General features: G+C 36.9%; 1 protein-coding gene across 6 annotated transcripts in view; it reads right to left on the bottom strand.

Moving 5' to 3' along the window:
• The window catches only part of LOC129001485 (myosin heavy chain, non-muscle), a 102,422-nt gene that overhangs the window by 60,277 nt on the left and 23,343 nt on the right, over positions 1-18,802 (bottom strand). The gene's annotated exons all lie outside the window — the stretch shown is intronic.

Genomic DNA, 18,802 nt, shown 5'->3' with positions numbered 1-18,802 from the left:
TGCCTTGAGTCACTCATATTCACATGAATGTCAATTAAGAATTACAGAGTACTGTAATTAGCGGATGCCAACCCCTCTTAATTAACTTTTAGGTTTGTGTAATATAACCATTTTTGACACCAGATTTAAAGAATTAAATATCTTTTTCGATGTTGGAAAGAAACCAAAGTTTTATGAAAAGATCTATTTTTTTGCTACCCGTTTATAATTCATCTTTGCCAGGAAAACGTAGTTGTTGAAGAATCTAAAAACCACCATTGTGAACAACCTTCTAGAGTTATTTAAGTCGGAGTTTTACTTTCAAAAGTATTAAAAATATCAGCATTAATCTCTCTGACACTTCTCATACTACAAAGTCAAATTTAAAATACTAAGTCATTAGGAGTAGATGGAATGAACTATCCACAATGGAACATTGATCTAATGCTCTCAACAGTCCTATAAATTACTACTATCTCTTATCAAAATGTACCACACAAGTATAAAATATCTCAGCCAAATCCCGTTTATTGACCTGTATTAGAGAGCCAAAAAATGTAAACATAGTGCTGCCAGTGGGGCGGAGACCAGACAAAAACTCCCATCTCACTCCAGGACTAGGACCGTTACTAGGAGAGACTCCTGGAGTGACCTTGAACTTAAACCTCAAGGACGTCGTCCTCCGACAGTGGTCCTGTGTTGAGACTGTAGGTGCCGTTTAGAGGACCCTACATCAATACAGACGAGTTTTAACTCTTGTTTTTGTTTGCACACTTTTTGTAATTTAGTTTTTTTTTACTATTTTACTTTACGTTGTTTCACAACCTCCGAATTAAACGGTAAAATTACAAAAAGCGTGGTTCATAAAAAAACTAGTTTTTTTATAATTGTAAACTCCAGGAATATTTCATAGACGCTTCACTGGAAGAACAAAGCCCTCGTCGTCATCACGACAACTGAGCAAAAATCCGTTTGTAAAAGATGACAAGACGAACTAAATGATTGTTTGGCTACTAGACGAATATTGAAGGTTGAGGTATTCTTTGAAAATATAATGTTTTGACACGAAACACGACCTCTTTCTCTCCCCTATGACTCACACAAAACAATCGGCAACAATGGGAAAGCGTCAAGTTGCTTACAGATAATCAGAACAATGGAGATAGACCTCACGGCGGCGCGTAGTAGGGCTAGTATAGCTACACTACAACAATATAATTCCTGACGATATCAAAAATAAAATAATAAACCATAAATACACCGACTGTTGAACTACAACGACGAGAAACCACATTCTTTCTGGATAAAACTTGAAAATTTTAAATTGGCTAAATAAACGAAAATATATTTTAACAGTTGCTTCTTTCCACTAGGATAAGTGCCCGAGTGGCTGCTGAACAGCTGAACTTGAAAAACTTGGTCCTCTTCCAGTCTCATAGGTACGCATCTCAGTTTTGGTAACTTGTAAACTCAATAAACTTATAGGAATTTAGATACACCTTGAGAGAACGTAAAGGAAGACTAGAGAAGTTCATTGCGGACATATCCCTAAGTCTAGACTGGAAGGAGACGACTTGAGTATCATGTTAAATTTCGGACCCAATTGTGTTTTTACAGTTCTAAACAGTCCTGATCTATAGGTTCCATATATGCCCTAGACACGCTTGTAGACACCTAGGTAGGTCTAGAGGCGAGACAGAGATACAGTGGGCAGTAAACTGTGTGGAATGCGACGCATGTACAAGTACAAGGTTGACGTATCGGCTCGGAGTTGCTACCGTACCAAGACCAACACACTTCCAATAAACTCAGATGCCGACACGATAAGTCCGTAGTTCTAGCTTCTAACCATTCATATACACTGATTAGCAAACAGACAACCAAGTAAATATTAAATACATGTCAACAAATATAGAGAGTAACAAACATTTGTACCAAAAGATTAATTAGGGAGAAAGATCAACATAATGAAGAAATAAATACGGTAAGAGTATAGATCAATGTTAGTTAATTCACAGGGGATGCGGAATACTACCCCCCGAAAAAACCAAACCCCCCCCCCCCAGGTGAAACGTGACGTCACGAAATCTGGCAACTAACCAATATGGGAGCCGCGATTGGAAAACTGCCCCCTACCCTATCTCTGACGTCAAAATGACGTAGGAACCTGCTTGGGAGGGTAGTTGTCCCGGGGGCAGTCTTCCGGCGACTCCTGCATACATTTAACAAAGTTCAAAGTACACTGAAATCTCTATACAACGTTACTATCGACACGTGTTTGAACAACATTGATTACAATGGCATACAATGATTTATTTGTATACAATTTTTAGCTGACTCGTCTCTAATTTCTTTGTCTCAATCACCGTACACGTAGAATCTCAACGGAAATGCACGCCTGCGGTTCCTCATTGAGATAAACTATCACAGTCAACAAACCGACTTACGATAACTTCAGTCACACAATGGTTCTTTGTGTTGATTGTCTCGTGACTTTAGATTACTCAGTATGCGTTGCTGAGGAAAACGATTAATATTGGTTTCCCAAATGTGATGTGCAGGTTGAAGCAGTTGAAGGTAACGGGTGAGACCGCTTAAATCACTCTGAAGTGAATGATTTCGCTTCGACAACCCACTGGAAACGCCCAATGCCTATTTAATTAGCCAAATTGACATTATACATTGCATTCTCCAAGTCAACAAACTATAAAAGTATATTGACTTAAAACAATAAAATTCATTGATCATCCGTCAGAAAGAAATGATTAGATACTGTTGTAGCACTTACTCGCGAGAAATTACTCCAAATGCGTCTTTAAGCATTGGGAAGGCTAGGCTTGATCTAGACTTGATTAAATGAGGAAGAGCGTGGAAAAGTATAGTTGAAACATAACAGGTGTGAAATAATAAGCACACCAATTAAGCGTATGATTATACTTCTACTCTACTGGATCACCTCACTGATTCTCCGTAAACCAACCAGGTGATTGGTTCTGCGTCATTTCGCTAGAATTCACCGTGTTGTAGTTGTTGTGATAAGATAAACTAACACTCGATTGGCAAACCACTTCCACTTCCAACTTGGACAACATCATCTGCAGTGTTAGGAAAAGGCTTTTAAAAATTACCGTGTTTTAGATGTCAAAATAATCACAACCACTTTAAATTCGATAAAGTTGTTATTGCATTTTTAAATTTCCGACCCATTTCCTTCGAGCTTTCAATTTTGATCTAGTGAGTTGGCTCTGTGAACAATGCTCAATAAAGGTGAACTGCACTTCTAGCCTTGCCTTGGTACATAAATACCAGACCACCAGGGAGGTTTACTGGACCGGTTTACATAGTAACAGTACGCGGGTGACCGATCACTATGGACCCAGCGCCTGTGCGTTGTTGCAGTTGTGAAAAGAATGTTAATTGTTTCAACAAAATGAAATTTGGTAGTTTTAATTTGTGTTTATTTACGCTGTTGGCAATTTTTAAAGTTTAGAGACCGATACAAGTCTTGGTCTAGTTATTATCTAGTATCTATATCTATCTACAACGGCCTTTAGATTACATCATTAATAGCAATGATAATCGTATAACTGTAAGGCGATTATTGAATAAACTTACTTGGGCAGTAGATTTTAACAGTTTTTCTGGGGTATATGTGTATGAGTTCAAAAACACTTACACAACAGAAAATGTATATAATATTACGATTTCTATTCAATTTGGCATTCATCAATGGTTTATAAGAGCTTAGATCGATAAATTATTTAAGAACGTTGGCGTTTCCCACAGACTTGCTCACACCATCGCCTATCCAAACAACTCCGGTGACAACTCAAAACAAACACATCAAGTTATTGTGCGGGCATGAATTGCGCCAACTGACCTGAGTCAAACAGGCGGGTATTCCTGAATTGCGCCAACTACTTCAGTGAGCTACCCGATACGATCGTTAAAGTAGCGGCCCTCTGTGATTGTATAATTGAGTAGGTTATGTTAGGACTGGGATGACACGTAAACAAGGACATTCCTTCTGCCGGCAACTCACCCCTAACAGGCTTGGGCTTGGCGCAATTTTAAGTATTTACTCTGAGGCGCAACTAAGGAACATTTTTGGGACCCCCTTTGAGGGATGGGCGATTAAGGAACTCTTTGGCACAGTTAATGCACGGCTGGGACAGGCGTCGTCGTCCTGTAATCCAGCTACAAGGAGGTCACGAATTGAGGATATTTTTAGGCATGCACTGTGGATGCGATACTCCCTGGTGTGGATTAACGTCCGCACGGGTGAGTACTACGACTATCCGCAGTACTATCCTGATAATTAGACCAATTCGTATAAACAACAAAAAAACTGTAAACTGCAAACTGTAGACCCCCTAAGTTGCCATTAGCTGTATGGGCTATTAATTAACAGCTGTGTCTAAGGAATATGTCGGCCTTAGTCACTAACAAGACTACAAAATCGCGCTCATCCTACACTCATCTTCTTTCATACTTGGTTTAAAATACCTACTTTGTATGGTCGTCATTTCATTAATATAGTATTTAAAAGTATTTAAATCATCAGCCTAACAGAACAGTAATTGTTTACACCAGCCACCACGCTGTCCTACACTATACAGCATCTATTAACATTAACGACAGCGCGTTCTCAGTTCTCACATTATCTGTTTAGTGTTACACGCCAAGACTCGCGGCTCGTAATATGAATCGAGTTCCCCATATTAGCGAGGCGTGGGCGGCGATATCTAGCCACAGTCCTTACAAGGGGAAGCAAGGTGAGTCACCGACCACGAGGGTTGCCTAAAATAGGTAAAGTCAGGAAAAAGGTCACTGTGGCATGGTCCAATGCGGTAAACTTAAAGGCCCAGTAGAGCCAGAGTCACCTGAGTAATGTGAAATCTATACTACTAGTGAACCTGTGCGGCTCAATGCCCCGCAAAAACATATGAATTTAGAAAACAAATTCATCGTGTTATATATTGACTCGTCGAAAATTAAATACAGTAATAATAAAGCATTAGAAGGGAGGCAATCCAGCTATTTTCTAGCTGTGTGCCTATTATATTTAGTAAATTAATAAGTATTCAAGTTCAAGTATGTTACAGGGTAGTTATTTTTTTTTTAATTTTTAAAAACACATTTAACAAAACATTTTATCATATCAAACCAATAGGAAGTGAATGTAGCATATACCTATGTAGCATATTTTGAGGGTCATAAAATTATGCTTGATGAAAACACTTTTAAAAATAAACACTAAAAACAATATTTTTTTCACAAACGCACTTCCATAAATACTACGATTTTAGTCATAAAGTTACCTTCAGGAATATTACCCTGGTCAGAATTTTCCGTAATGAATATGCTTATCCTACTATTAAAAGATGTATCCTTACTTAAAACAACATATACAGTATATAGTTGCTCATGACTGAAATTGGTCTGGCTAAGAACATTGCTGCTCTTTAATTAAAGTGCTTGTGCTGCAAATGCCAAAGATAACAGAAATTAGCATCTTTCCATTTTAAAAGGTAACTTTGTTTCAAATTTTTTATCCTCGTAATCAAAATATGTCCTTACTGTCTTGTTCCATGTTAAGACTTTACATTCTACTTTACATTGTTGTTAACCGTTCTGATCACATGAAGCCTCTTGCCATTAATGAGGCCCTTTTTGATGTATTAATATCAATAAAACCACTGCCTCCTTTTATTAGTATAATCTGTGTCTTGGCAATCCACTGACCTCTATATTTAAAAACTCAGTTGTATTTTCTAGATGGGTGCCTCTGCCTTCGACTGTTTTCGAGGACCCACTCTTCCCCTTGGCATACTGACAATTAATTACCTAACTTGTAAAGTTCATGTAGTAGTTAATTAGGCTGCACTTTACTTGACGTCCTACACTCATTCGATTGGTTTTTTCGATTCGATATTTTCATTCGATTCTTTCATTCGATATATCGTTTGGTTAGTTAGGTTAGGTTAACCTTACCTAACTAACCAAACGATATATCGAATGAAGCAATCGATTAATCGATATATCGATCGATATTTAGATTCGAATGAGTGTAGGACGTCAAGTAAAGTGCAGCCGTTAATTAATACTGTTAGTTTATAAAGAAAATTAGATAAAAGGTACTTGGCTTGGTGCTTTCATAACTGCAAACTCAAAATACACCCACAAGTAAAAAAGATTCAAGTTATTGGTTAAAAAAAACTATGTTTGTGTAAAAACATTATTCACATGAAGTAGATGATTTGTTTGATTTCTCGATCAGCTGTTTCGTTTGAATTAATAATGTCAAAGATTTGTGATTTTAAATAAATCAATTATTATAGTAAAGTTTTCTAAATATGGTAACTTATTCTCAACAAAATTTTACTATTCCCAGCATGAAAATAAAGTAGTGAGATCCATTATGAGTAAAGTTTAAGGCACACAATCCTTGATTGAAATGTAGTATACATTAACAGTCATAATACACAGCAATTATTATGTAGTAGTCTTTGACTATTTTCAAGTAACAAACATATGTTTCTGTAAATAAAAATTATCTCCCTTGTTATCCTTATGGAGAAATACGAAACTTTAAAGGGCCCCAGGGCCTCACTCTCTAATTATTTCATTAAAAATAAGGTTTCCTGCACAACTTCACGTTACACTCTTTCCAATGACACCAAAAACATGTCAATCGGTTCAGTAGTTTCGGAGGAGTAATTGTCACAAAAATCGTGCTTGCGTATTAAATAAGTATAGATTATACAAAAGAGGTGGTTGCTGTATGTGTGTATGTGTGTATGGGAAAAGTAAACTCGAAAAATACTGGTCGGATTGGGCTGAAATTTGGCATGATGATAGCTCACATTCCCGATTAACATATAGGCATATTCTTATTTCAAAAGTCCTTTCGGGCTCCGCCCCAGTGGCTCTGGAGTTTCCCATGTTAACCTTATGAGAAATGGAATTATTGAATCTTAACAGCTGTTTCAATTAAACAAGTTGGTTCTGTTCTATGATGTTCAATAGCATTAAAGTTCCAAGGATTACCAACAGGGTGCAGCACTATTATTTCTTTTACATTTATGACAACAGCTAATTTGCAACCAAAAGGTGAGTGAGCGTAGCGAACGAACTTCAACCTGGAGGCGAGTTAGCGTAGCGAACGAGCTAACCTGAAGGCAAGTGAGCGCAGCGAACGAGCTCCAACCTAAAGGTGAGTGAGCGTAGCGAACGAGCTCCAACCTAAAGGTGAGTGAGCGTAGCGAACAAGCTCCAACCTAAAGGTGAGTGAGCGTAGCGAACGAGCTCCAACCAGGACGTGATTGAGCCATGCGAACGAGATAATCTTGAAAATTAAGAAGTTAAACGGGGCAAAGCCCGCGGGTTACAGCTAGTATATGATAAGTAAGAATGGAATACAAGATCAATTGCAGGACAACAAGCGTTGTAAAGCCAATGAGATAAAAATGTATCTGCGAACTTATTCGTCAGAAATGCAACATTGGAGTCAACGTTCATACAACCCTCATTGCGGTAACCGGTCCAGTGTGATAACAGGTATAATAGTTTTTAAACATTAAACTTGAATAAGTTAATCACGCACTACAGACACGAAGACGGTAATTTGTGTAGGTATTTGAAGCTGGGTATCATAATAATGCAGAGTGAGGTGTAAGGTATGGTGTTCAAAAGTTCATTCCGTTTCCGTTATAAAATCATAGACAATTTCATACTAAATACTCGGTTGATCAAGCATGATCTGAATCCCACAACGTATTGAATGACTCTGGCCATTAATTTGGCAATCAATCTGGCAATCAACCAATCGTTATTTGTTCTTCGTTGATCGTGTGTTTGTAAATCAAATACGATGGATATTAAATGTTGTTTCGGAACCAGTATGAATGTAACGAGTAAGATATCAAAATACACTAATCTGCTGTGGTATATAATTTGTATTTAAAATCACAAATTTCCGGTTCTACGATGAAATCAGTAGAGGGGGGAGAGAATATAGAGAAAGGGTGGATGAATCACGGATTGAAAATGATTCATTTCCAACGGCAAGAGCACTTTCCTCTGCCTCATACAAAAGCGTTTTGTGAGGGGAAACCTGCACTTGGGCGACACTGAAAATCGATCTCTCCCTAAGTTGTAACTCATTTAAACAGTTGAATGTTGTAAAAATCAGTATTGTACCTTTCACTGATCATTTCTTATATGCAATGTAAGTTCGAATATCACGTAGCATAACTATAATAAATATCCTACTCTAATTAGAGTAGGTTAAGTATTGTAAGCTTGCTTGCTTGCGCAATTCACGAAACGGAAACGTCAATTTCCTAAACTATAGGTTGGTTATTTTGGTTTTAGGATGAAAATAATATCCATACAATCTGTTCAAGGATAGTTCGTTTTTCAAAATGTGTAATCGAAAATTTAATACTTTTAACTTTGGTTTCATGGAATGAGGGAAAATTCAAAAAAAAATTTTTGCTTGAAACGTTTAAAATCAGTCTTAGTACAACCACTGGCGATGAGTATACCTCTCATATTATTGTAAAATCAGTACGGTAGCCTGTTTAGTAAAAAACACAAATTCTTTGGAAATCAAAACTGGCACGATGAGGTTACAAGCTGATCAACAAAATAATTAAGTATCAGTCTGGATAAAAAGCTTAACAACTGTAGTTTAATATTTTAACAGATTACGAAAACGGATTATTGACGGATAGTTTGTGCCTACACTATTAAGTATAGGCTCCTCTTATATCACACTAATTTTCCTGGAGCAAAGCTCGACCACCACGCACTCAAATTAAAGCTGAAGTCAGTCTTGGTGACATGTATGATTTTAGTCGTTATCAAACATGACTACATAACCGTATGACAAGTTCTATTTATAGTTGCGGTGATCGCAATGATGAACGGAATATCTTGACAACGTCGCTATATTCAGTGAACAAAGCTAGTCACAGAGACAAACAATGAGCAACTGTCAGTGTCAACCTCCCTGACAACGATGTGACTCCTTGGACGACCTTGGCAGACTTCAACAGTCGACAGTGCACAGTTACTGTACTTTGTATGATAGATGTCATACTAGAGATGAACATGAAACACGTCAGGTGACTCATTTTGTGACTCAAATTAAAGTTTGTCATGACAATATTATTTTCCTTTAAACTTGATACGACTTGTGTTACAGTTCCATAGGCCGTACAAAAAATGCAATCCCTTATGAGATTTCTTCATTATTTTGTCATTGTTCAGATATGCGGGTGGTTTTCTTTTGCATATTGAGTACCTGTAGAGCCACGTTAGTTTGCCAGGCCTTAGGCGAGTAAAACATCCTTGCTTATGGCGAACGACTTGTGATGAAAAAAAGTAACTCCCAATTTTACTACTTTTGAAGATATTCAACCTTCAAAATCAATCTTTTGTCTTCATCATTCGTGTCTAGATTTTATCCTTCATCTTTTAATTAATTTAACTATTGGAGTACAGTTACAAGATTGTTATACTTAAATGTAACTTCATTGTAGTCTACAGTTTAGAACTAGCCTTTTGACTAGATTTTACTTAAACAGATTGTCAATTGGGTCACAACAAAATGCAAGTAAGCAAACAGATCAGAGTTTAGTCAACTTGTTGTTCAGAGTGCAAATCTTGCATGATCAGCGCATATTTTACCAACTAAACACTCGCAATGCTTAAAACAATATCACAGCAACAAGAGGTACCGGTATAAATGGTACAGTGCTAAAACCTGATTATTAACTAAAGGGGGGTTGCATCCCTGCCTATCCTGATGAGATATAGGGGCATTGGACCAGCAAAGGGGTTTACCAACATCAATAAGAGGCTTAGATATGTGTTGAGCAGAACTATAATGTCACTCCGTATCACCAGTACCAACATGGTATATATATAAACGTTACGTACAACCATATTAAGCATACCGAAATTAAATATTACGTACAAAAAATATGCTTTATAATCGAAATATGAATTATGAATATGACTAAGGTAATGTAGGCTACTATTAAAAATTTAGTGTCTAGAGTGATAGTATGACATTTTTTAATATTAACGTTGTGCAAAAAATGGGTAAAACATTTTGAATATATAATTTCTTTTTTTATTGAAGAGTAAAAACTACATTCAGTAACATAAAATAGCCTAGTATTTAAGTTGAACTATTACGTTTAAACATATTTATTATGAAAAGAATCAAAATGGAAACTATACCCTACACTACTTGGAAACAAACAATCGCAACAATTTTGAACTGGCTATGCTTACGAATACATATTAAAATTACAAGGCAAACGCTCCTACTATTAATAGACTAAATCAATATCTTTCTCAAGACACATGGAATATACCGTTTGAACCGCCTCTACCCAAAAACATAGACAAAATTCCAATGGCGCAGACGAACCCAAAATAAAGTGCATTTAAATAGAAACAAAAGGGCAATCTTATTATCAACTTGTTACTGTACTATTCTAAACATAGCCCAACACCTAACATTAATCTGACAATTGGCGCTCTAATGACAAACACTGACATAGTAGTGGAAGTCAAGTGCCATAATACCACACTCCATGCAGTAAGGCATTACAAGTACGACCTTTTCACAACATTTCGCTTGTCCCGGGAGCATTGCATCGCCTCACAGCTGGAGTGTTTTGCTCATTTTCTATTCACTCACACAACTCTCGTCTCTACAGACGACCACTGACAGTGAAGACCTACACAAACAATAAACCAAAACCTGTTCAGGTTTCGGATTTCTGCGTGTACGCAATATGTCAGGTTGAGACTCGCAGATGTAGTTTTGGTAGTAAATAGTTACTTCTCTTTGGCGACGTTCTTGAGTGTGAGTGAAATTCGGCTTTGTCAGTCACACAACGCTATAGAACTTATGTGTACACCAACACAGTTTTGGGTCTGAGCTATTAGAACGACAAACAATAGATTTCGTGATGATTCCGATACATAGCTTATTGACCAGCTGTGGCTTGATATATTTGTTTTAAGGAGAACGAGCGGTTTGGCCCGTCCTACGTACGGGAATCGAGTAGTCTATTAAAACTGTATATGATTCAGAACAGCTAGTTTACAACTTGGTGGCCGATTCACACACACTGCTTTCATTACAGCAGCTACATACCACCTTCCACTGCATAGGCCTACTATCACTTACCTACCTTATTTTACCACCTTGGCCACTGAAACCTCTAAAATGATCCTGGCCTCCCGTTCTCTTCTATCCCTTGCCATTTCTAAGGAAGATACCAGTCTGAAGATGTCTTTCATTACTTGGTCTTCCAAGTAGTCTTCTACCTTGTAGTACTCCTTGGAATACACTTTTAAAAGTTGAAGTATCTTCTCTCCGCCATGCAAAGCCTGCCCAGCCCATCCGAGATCTGAGACTTTTGGAATGTACCCCTTTATCAAGTTTCTGAATCATCAGTACTACTGGGATAGTTATGATGTATGAATCGATTTTGGTTTCTACTGACACCCTGCAGCTTACTGGTCAGTTTTCTGGAGACCTACTACACCGGTTGACATTTTCATGTGAACTGTATGCAGTCATACTTATATTCAAAAATCTAGAAAAAGATGTATCAACACATAAACCACTTATATCTTAAAGGATTGAGCACTTATACTTAGACGGATTGCATTTATAACAAAACTTGATTATACGTTTAAAATGTTAAGTTCAAAATTACACAATCTCCTGATAACATAGATCTTTTACGGTAGGTAATAAACTGCATTTTAAAGTGAAATAGTGTGTAGGCAAACTCTGGATCAATAGTTTTGTATACAAACATCTTGTGACATAAACATTTCAATGACAGTTAGAAACCAGCTGTTAGCTAAACCACCAGTAAAACGACTTTAACTCGTCCGTCGGCTGCTAGACTTTTTGAAAATTAAAACTTAATTTCTAAAAAACTGGGACCCTGAACTAAAATTATGGCTTCGACATTCCCTAGTTCTCAAAATTATCTTTCTTTCAACACAAAAATCATGAAAATCCGTCAAGTGGTTGATTCAGAATCGTGAAATAAAAAAACCCAGTTTCGTTTTAATATTATAGATTTTGTGTTTTTAAGAGGCAAACTGAGGCTTTGTGATTCAATACTCCATTTACAACCTATAATGTAAAGTAAATTTATAGAGGGATTTTCATAAAAGGGGGTGAATCTAAAGATAAAATATAGCCTAATGAATACCATTACGTTCATCCGATTGATGAATATTTTTTATCATAGAAGTTTTATTTTTCGGCCAGCCGAATATTAGAATATTTTTTTCATTTTTGTCTGTGGTTAACGCGTGATTTATGCTTCAGACGGATTCGTACCTTTGTCGATACATAATAAATTGTATGTTCGTGTCTATTATTGATGTATTCTGGTACAATATAAGAGAGCAGTGTTGAACGAAATGGGAATTGAATAGCGTCATAGCCACTTTAGCACACGGGACGCGTTCACAGTAGCCTTTATTAAGAAAATTATTAGTTAGATTACACTTACTGCGAGATTTAATGGAGCAGCACAGATAAGAGTTAATTTGAAAACCAATAATTTAAAAATTAGCATAATACCATTCACATCAGGATGTCCTAATCCAGCAATCTTCTGATGCTATTAACTCGGCCATCCAAACACGCCAACAAAACGTTACAATTTCCTTGGTAAAAAACATAATTTTCCTTGGAAGCAGTTAAGTTCTTGTGGTAAAACAGGTGAATAACTTGAAACGATGAATAATTTTTCGAAATTGTAGTAGTTTCGGTTAATTTATACTACCTTGCGAGGGAATTGTACTGGGAGAGGCAGTGAGAGCACCCCGATTTTCTTTTGTCACATTATAAGTAAAGCAACAATGATGAACAGCTGTGCTTATAACACCAATTTAACTATGCCATTTTGGATCACATTCCATCCTTGGTCAACATGGCGCTGTTCCAGATTGCAAAGCAAAACTGGGTAAAATTATTTAGGATAACAGCTTAAACCCTAAAAATAATCGGTGGGTGCCGCAAAACTCTTTATACACCAGGAAATGTTGAAAGAGTGCGAGTCGCAGTAACTCAAATGTCCAAGAGATTTGCCAGGAAGCTTTTGTTGTATACGCCTAAGTGACGAGTACTCTGCTAGTTAAGACATAAAAATGATAAAGCTTGCTAAGTTCTCCATCGGGTTTGTGAACTTTTTAGTATCCGCCAAAAATCAGTGGTTGACAAGCTCACTGTGACGATAGCTCAGTTCAACCCCCAACTGGGGAATGGGATGTTTATAAGAGTACAAGTTAATCACATTTCCCCCAGTATTCCCCGCATTCCCCGACAGTTGGTCACCCTGGTTTCCCATCGCACGGTGTCAAGAGCCTCTCACGCCTCACACTCAAGATAGTCAGACCGTTTATAATTTCATGTTAATGAGACGGCAATATCATCCATCATGGTAATCTGGCTGTCAGCCACCAGCACTTGGGAATTATATTCAGTCTTACACAGGGATTTTATCCCTAAAACGGGATTATAAAGAAGCAAAATTGGGTAAACGTACTTTTAGTCTTAGTATTTCGTTCTTTTGAAGTACACAAGTACACGTTGTAAAAAATGAAAATACCCCCACCACAGCAAACATGCTGACTAAGCGATTTTCCGTTTGCCTCATTTGGTTATCACTTAACTAGACTATTAATAACATAACTTATGATGCATTTACTTATAATGAGTTGGATTGGGTTAAACAAGACCATATATTTGCAGCTACAAGGAGGGTAATAAAATGTGCTTTCAGTTAAATTTTAATAGCTTAGCATAAGTAAATTTGCCAAGTTTGATCAATATATATTTTCATAAACAAGCAAACTATAACAGTTTACTTATTCTCTATAAGAATAACAAGGTAATTATAAATTTACATTTTATTTAATTTTCACCGTAACCAATAAAACATGTCAATGTACTGAATAAATTGATTTTTAAGATCTTCAAAATCGTTCGGAAATAAATTTGAAAAATTTACATTTGTAGGGTCAAAATGCGAAACCTCAATTTTTACCCCCATCAAACCTTCCACAAAACCCCGTATTCATGGTCCGATCCTGCTGGTTCGCGAACTCGTCCGAATAAACGTGGGTTTACACGTGTGTACCAAATTTCAACAAAATCGGATGATTTTTGCTCGAGTTATCGAGCATAATATACGAGTTTGAACTTATGGTGTTTTAGTCTCTGGGGACATCAGCACGAAAATAAATCGGCCCCGGGTTCAGGTCTCATCATGACACCTACGGTAATAGCTTATGTTATGGGAAGTTCGCTAAAAAAACAGTGAATTTACGGTTATTCCATCCTTAAACGGAATAAAATTGAACTACTAATGAGGGAATGGATCCAGGGATGACGATAGTTTTAGATTAATGAGGTTACATTGTAATACTAAAAAAAATCTTTAACATGGACGCAAACTGTATTTGTTTATCACTAAATACCTTATTTAAACAAAACTGCTGCAGCCTCAATTTATTCAGAAAGAAAGGTCACGTCAGTAATTGGGAGGGATTTTACGCATTCTGGGCTCAAATAATTGCTATGTTAGCAGAGATTTAGCGGAACTGGTGGCTAAACAGACGTTTACTGGGAGTTCCAGTATTTGCAGTTCGATCTATTTCGTTATTAACAATAACTCCTCGCAGCATTCTGATATAAAAGGCCAATTAATACTGTGAGGTTGTTAAGACTTATTTCTTACACAAGAATCTGCAAGGAACTTTTCTCAGAAATTATTTTTATACATTAGCTTTAATAAAGTACATTTTCTAGCACATAAATTTTTTACACGATTTTCAAAATCTACATATTTTAGGACAACATATTTCTGGTATTATCTTAAAACCAACTATACACGGAAACACGGGTGTCACTGTCATCAAATTCGCAAACATAATTGAATAACCGCCAGAACTCGGGAAGCGGAGGAGGTGAAGGACGCAAATTTGGCGGGAACAACGCTGACCAACCAGAAGACCAACATTTGGCGCTAAACTGAAACTAATTTTGTGACTTAGTCATCCGACGCAAACAGACAAATTGGCAAACTCCAGTACTAAAATTACAACTGTCCTCTCAACTTTACACTCAAGTCCATTGGCATTATTTTGATCGTCATTATTGAGGAGTAGCTATTCCAATTTATTTCCATGTTGTGTATCTTCGAAACTAATACATAGGCCTACAGACACCGCTTAAGACAAAAGAACAAACCAACCGTAGAAAGAATAAAGCTCATACTGCATATCGCACATCACATGACTGACGATTTTCCAATCAGACGATGGTGCAATATACAACGAAAAGTGACGAAACCGGTATGTAATTTGTATGTAAACAAAAGAAACGACATTGCCTTGTTTTGTCACTATTTTTAGAGTAATAAGTAAAACCTACCAATATCGTTCCGCCCTAAAATCTCGGCGTTTCTTAAGATATTTTAAACTAGATATCAAAGTCCTTTATTCACAAATAAATAGAGGTAGAAACTATCCATCTCTAAATCTTGTTACCAATGAAATAGGTAGAAAATGTATTCATTCCTTCATTAAAAACAATCTCGGAATGTAACCCTACAAAGATGCGTGCAGTGGCAAAGGTGTCCGGATCCAACAAGTTAGGACAGTAAACCCAGACCGCACATCACATGGAACCACAGAGGTGTTGGTTGGTCACCTAATATGCCTCGCAGTAAATTCCTTACATAAACATAGTTTAGTTTGTTCATCAAAACCACGTACAAAATATTGAAAAATAGCCCAACCCATAAATGCAACCCAACAAATGTTATTACCTGTGAGATTTTATTGTCCAAAGGTTAAAAGATACAAAACAGCGGTTATAAGTTTGACCACGACAAGGATTGGGATCAATGTTTTCTCGGCAAGTGTACCGGCGTTTCTATACCATTCCCTCCAGTCACAGAAAACGTCTCCAGTGGACATTATATTGGATTTAAATGCTACAAACCCTTACAAATATTCTATATTTTCTACCCAAAGTTGATAACATTTCACGCACCTCAGACTCGCATGTAGAAGCGACTCACGCCGCGTTTTTGGCGCCACTCCGAGTTGAACACCCGCCAAAATTCCGGCGTCCCGCGGTCCATTCTTCGACCAACGCGACGACATAATTGCAATTTTTATTTTCGCTCCACGTCTTTGTTACTCTATGACAAACGCAGTGAAGAAAAATCCGTTTGGCAACAATCGCCGACCGTTTGTTTGCGTGGTGATCAATGTTGAAGCGGTATGAAAAGATGATATTAAACTTTCTCGACGATATCAATTTCAAACATCCGTCCAGCAATGACGTAATTTGTCTTGCATTATCTAAGTGTGAAGTGTTTCAGTACAGGGAAATGAAGATACAACCCTCGCTGTATCTCTGGCACTCCCAACAAAATAAAGCAGCGTAGGGCAACTACAAGGTCCCACCACCATACATACAAGACACATAGTAACTCAAGGCGGTTAACATTCCCGCCAAAATGTAATGTTTGCCGCGCGATTACCAGCCGGAACAACGACTCATCGAGCGTTCCGGATGAGCGAACGCATGAGTGAGTGTTGAACGTAGCGGGAGAAAGTAAAAGTTGATGCGCAACAGGCGAGGAGTCCCCGTGACTCACGACAGAGCTACATCATGTGGAGTACCACAGGGGTCGCTCTTTGGGCCAATGATGTTTTCATGGATCGTGCAGGTTTGGTCTACTACGCTGAGTATAATGTTAATTCACTGTTGATCACGGATGGCGTTCTATTCATACACTTAGTTGGAAGTACCTCAGTACTGCTTTTAGGGCCAATTGAGTTTTAGTTGATCGTGCACGTTCTCAGTCCTGTTAATCTTTTATGGTCTACTATACTGTATGGTACATTTCTATAAGTATGGTGTCCCTCAAGGATCAATATTGGGGCCCTTATTATTCTTAATTTACTTAACTGATTTCCCCTCATTGATAGAATCTCCCAATCGTGTTTGTTTATTTGCTGATGACATCAATATAAAAATATCCGGAAATTCAAATGCTGATGTGGAAGTCTCTTCTTTTGTTGAGCTTACCAAATGTAACCAATATTTAAATGAAATCAATTTATTACCGAATACAATAAAAACTAATTATATAAATTTTTCTTCAACGAGCAAAAATTCACCTGAGTTTAATATTTTTATGGATACAATTTTACTAAATGAAGTTAAAACAATAAAATTTCTTGGATTGCATATAGATGATAAATTCAACTGGGACAGTCATGTTGAAAACGTTTGTAATAAAGTCAACTCAGGCATACATGCATTAAGACAGATGTCAAAATTTAGTAGTTTAAAAACCTTAAAAATAGTATATCATTCCTTAATTGAATCACATATTTCTTTTGGATTGTGTCTTTATGGGGGCACATCAAATTTTAACCTAAATAGCATTCTAGAACTTCAAAAAAAAGCAATTCGCATTATGTTAAAACTAAAGTCAAAAACATCCGCAAAAGAGCAGTTTAAAGAAATAGGAATTATGACTGATTTTAGCTTATACATTTATCAAATAGCCCTTTATATTAAATCAAACCATGAAAGATTGCCAAAATTGAACTCTTTTCATACATATTCAACCAGAAAAGGTAATGAATTGGCGTTCAACAGACATAATTTATCGGTTTATGAAAAAATTCCATCTTATAGTGGTGTTAAATATTTCAATAGCTTACCTGACAATATAAAAAATATAAGTAATTTTAATTCATTTAAAAAACGTTTGAAATTATTTCTCACCAACAGACCCTTGTATAAATTAGAAGATTTTTTCCAACTTCCTGAAATTTGATTTTTTTTTATAATAACAATGTTCTTTGTAAGTAGTCTTAAGTTTAATATTGTGTTTTTATAACTGACTCCATTCTGTACAAAATGTGCAATATGAATAAAGTTATTTTGATTGATTGATTGATTGATACTGAATATGTCGATTCACTATTAATTTTGATCACGGTGAAAAATGTGCGTCCCATTCATACACGTTAGTTTGAAGTTTCTCAGGGCTATTTCGTTAATCGTGCGAGTTTTTAGTTAGTTCAAAGAGCATTTTGCGACCTACTATGCTGATTCACTATTCATGTTGATCACGCATAAAATGTGACATTCTATTCACTTCAAGCAAGTTAAAATTATGAAGCTATTATCGTCAGTTGGTATAGTGTTCACTAATCCATAAAGCCTCTACTCGCTCGCACCAACTTACAACCTCTAAACAGAAGTGGTGGCTAGCAAGGCAGGTGCTTCTGCTGTACATCTCCCTTGCAGCTGCCACACACCTGTCTGCAGCAACATTTGGCATTGCCAGAGTGAAACCGCTTAATTTACTCCCACCTACTATTCAGTGCCATATGCAAGTTAATTCTTCTTAAAATGATACTAAGCAAAGACTCGATCCCAAAAAAGACTACACAATAAATGGGTACAACTAATTTCCAAAAAAATCCAATTTCTTGCTAACGAAAGAAGTTATACTACTACTGTAGAAGTAGAACTGTGTGACTAGCATCGATATATAACTACTACTGGATTGCTGGCTGAGCTCGCTAGCCCGAGCCGAATTCAGTGGTTGCGTTCTGCACTTGAAGGCGTCGGGTAGGGGCAAGAAACCCGCACGGTGCTTGGGTTTTACATCGCACTGACGCTGTGATATCATTTGTTTACCCTATTTCAACTATTGATTCACGAAAA

Source organism: Macrosteles quadrilineatus, unplaced genomic scaffold, assembly GCF_028750875.1.
Source record: "Macrosteles quadrilineatus isolate MER2022 unplaced genomic scaffold, UCM_ALF_1.0 Scaffold_8__2_contigs__length_117827958, whole genome shotgun sequence".
Classification (NCBI taxonomy): domain Eukaryota; kingdom Metazoa; phylum Arthropoda; class Insecta; order Hemiptera; family Cicadellidae; genus Macrosteles; species Macrosteles quadrilineatus.
The sequence above is the reverse complement of the archived record's forward strand: the minus strand, read 5'-3'. Positions and strand labels throughout refer to the sequence as shown.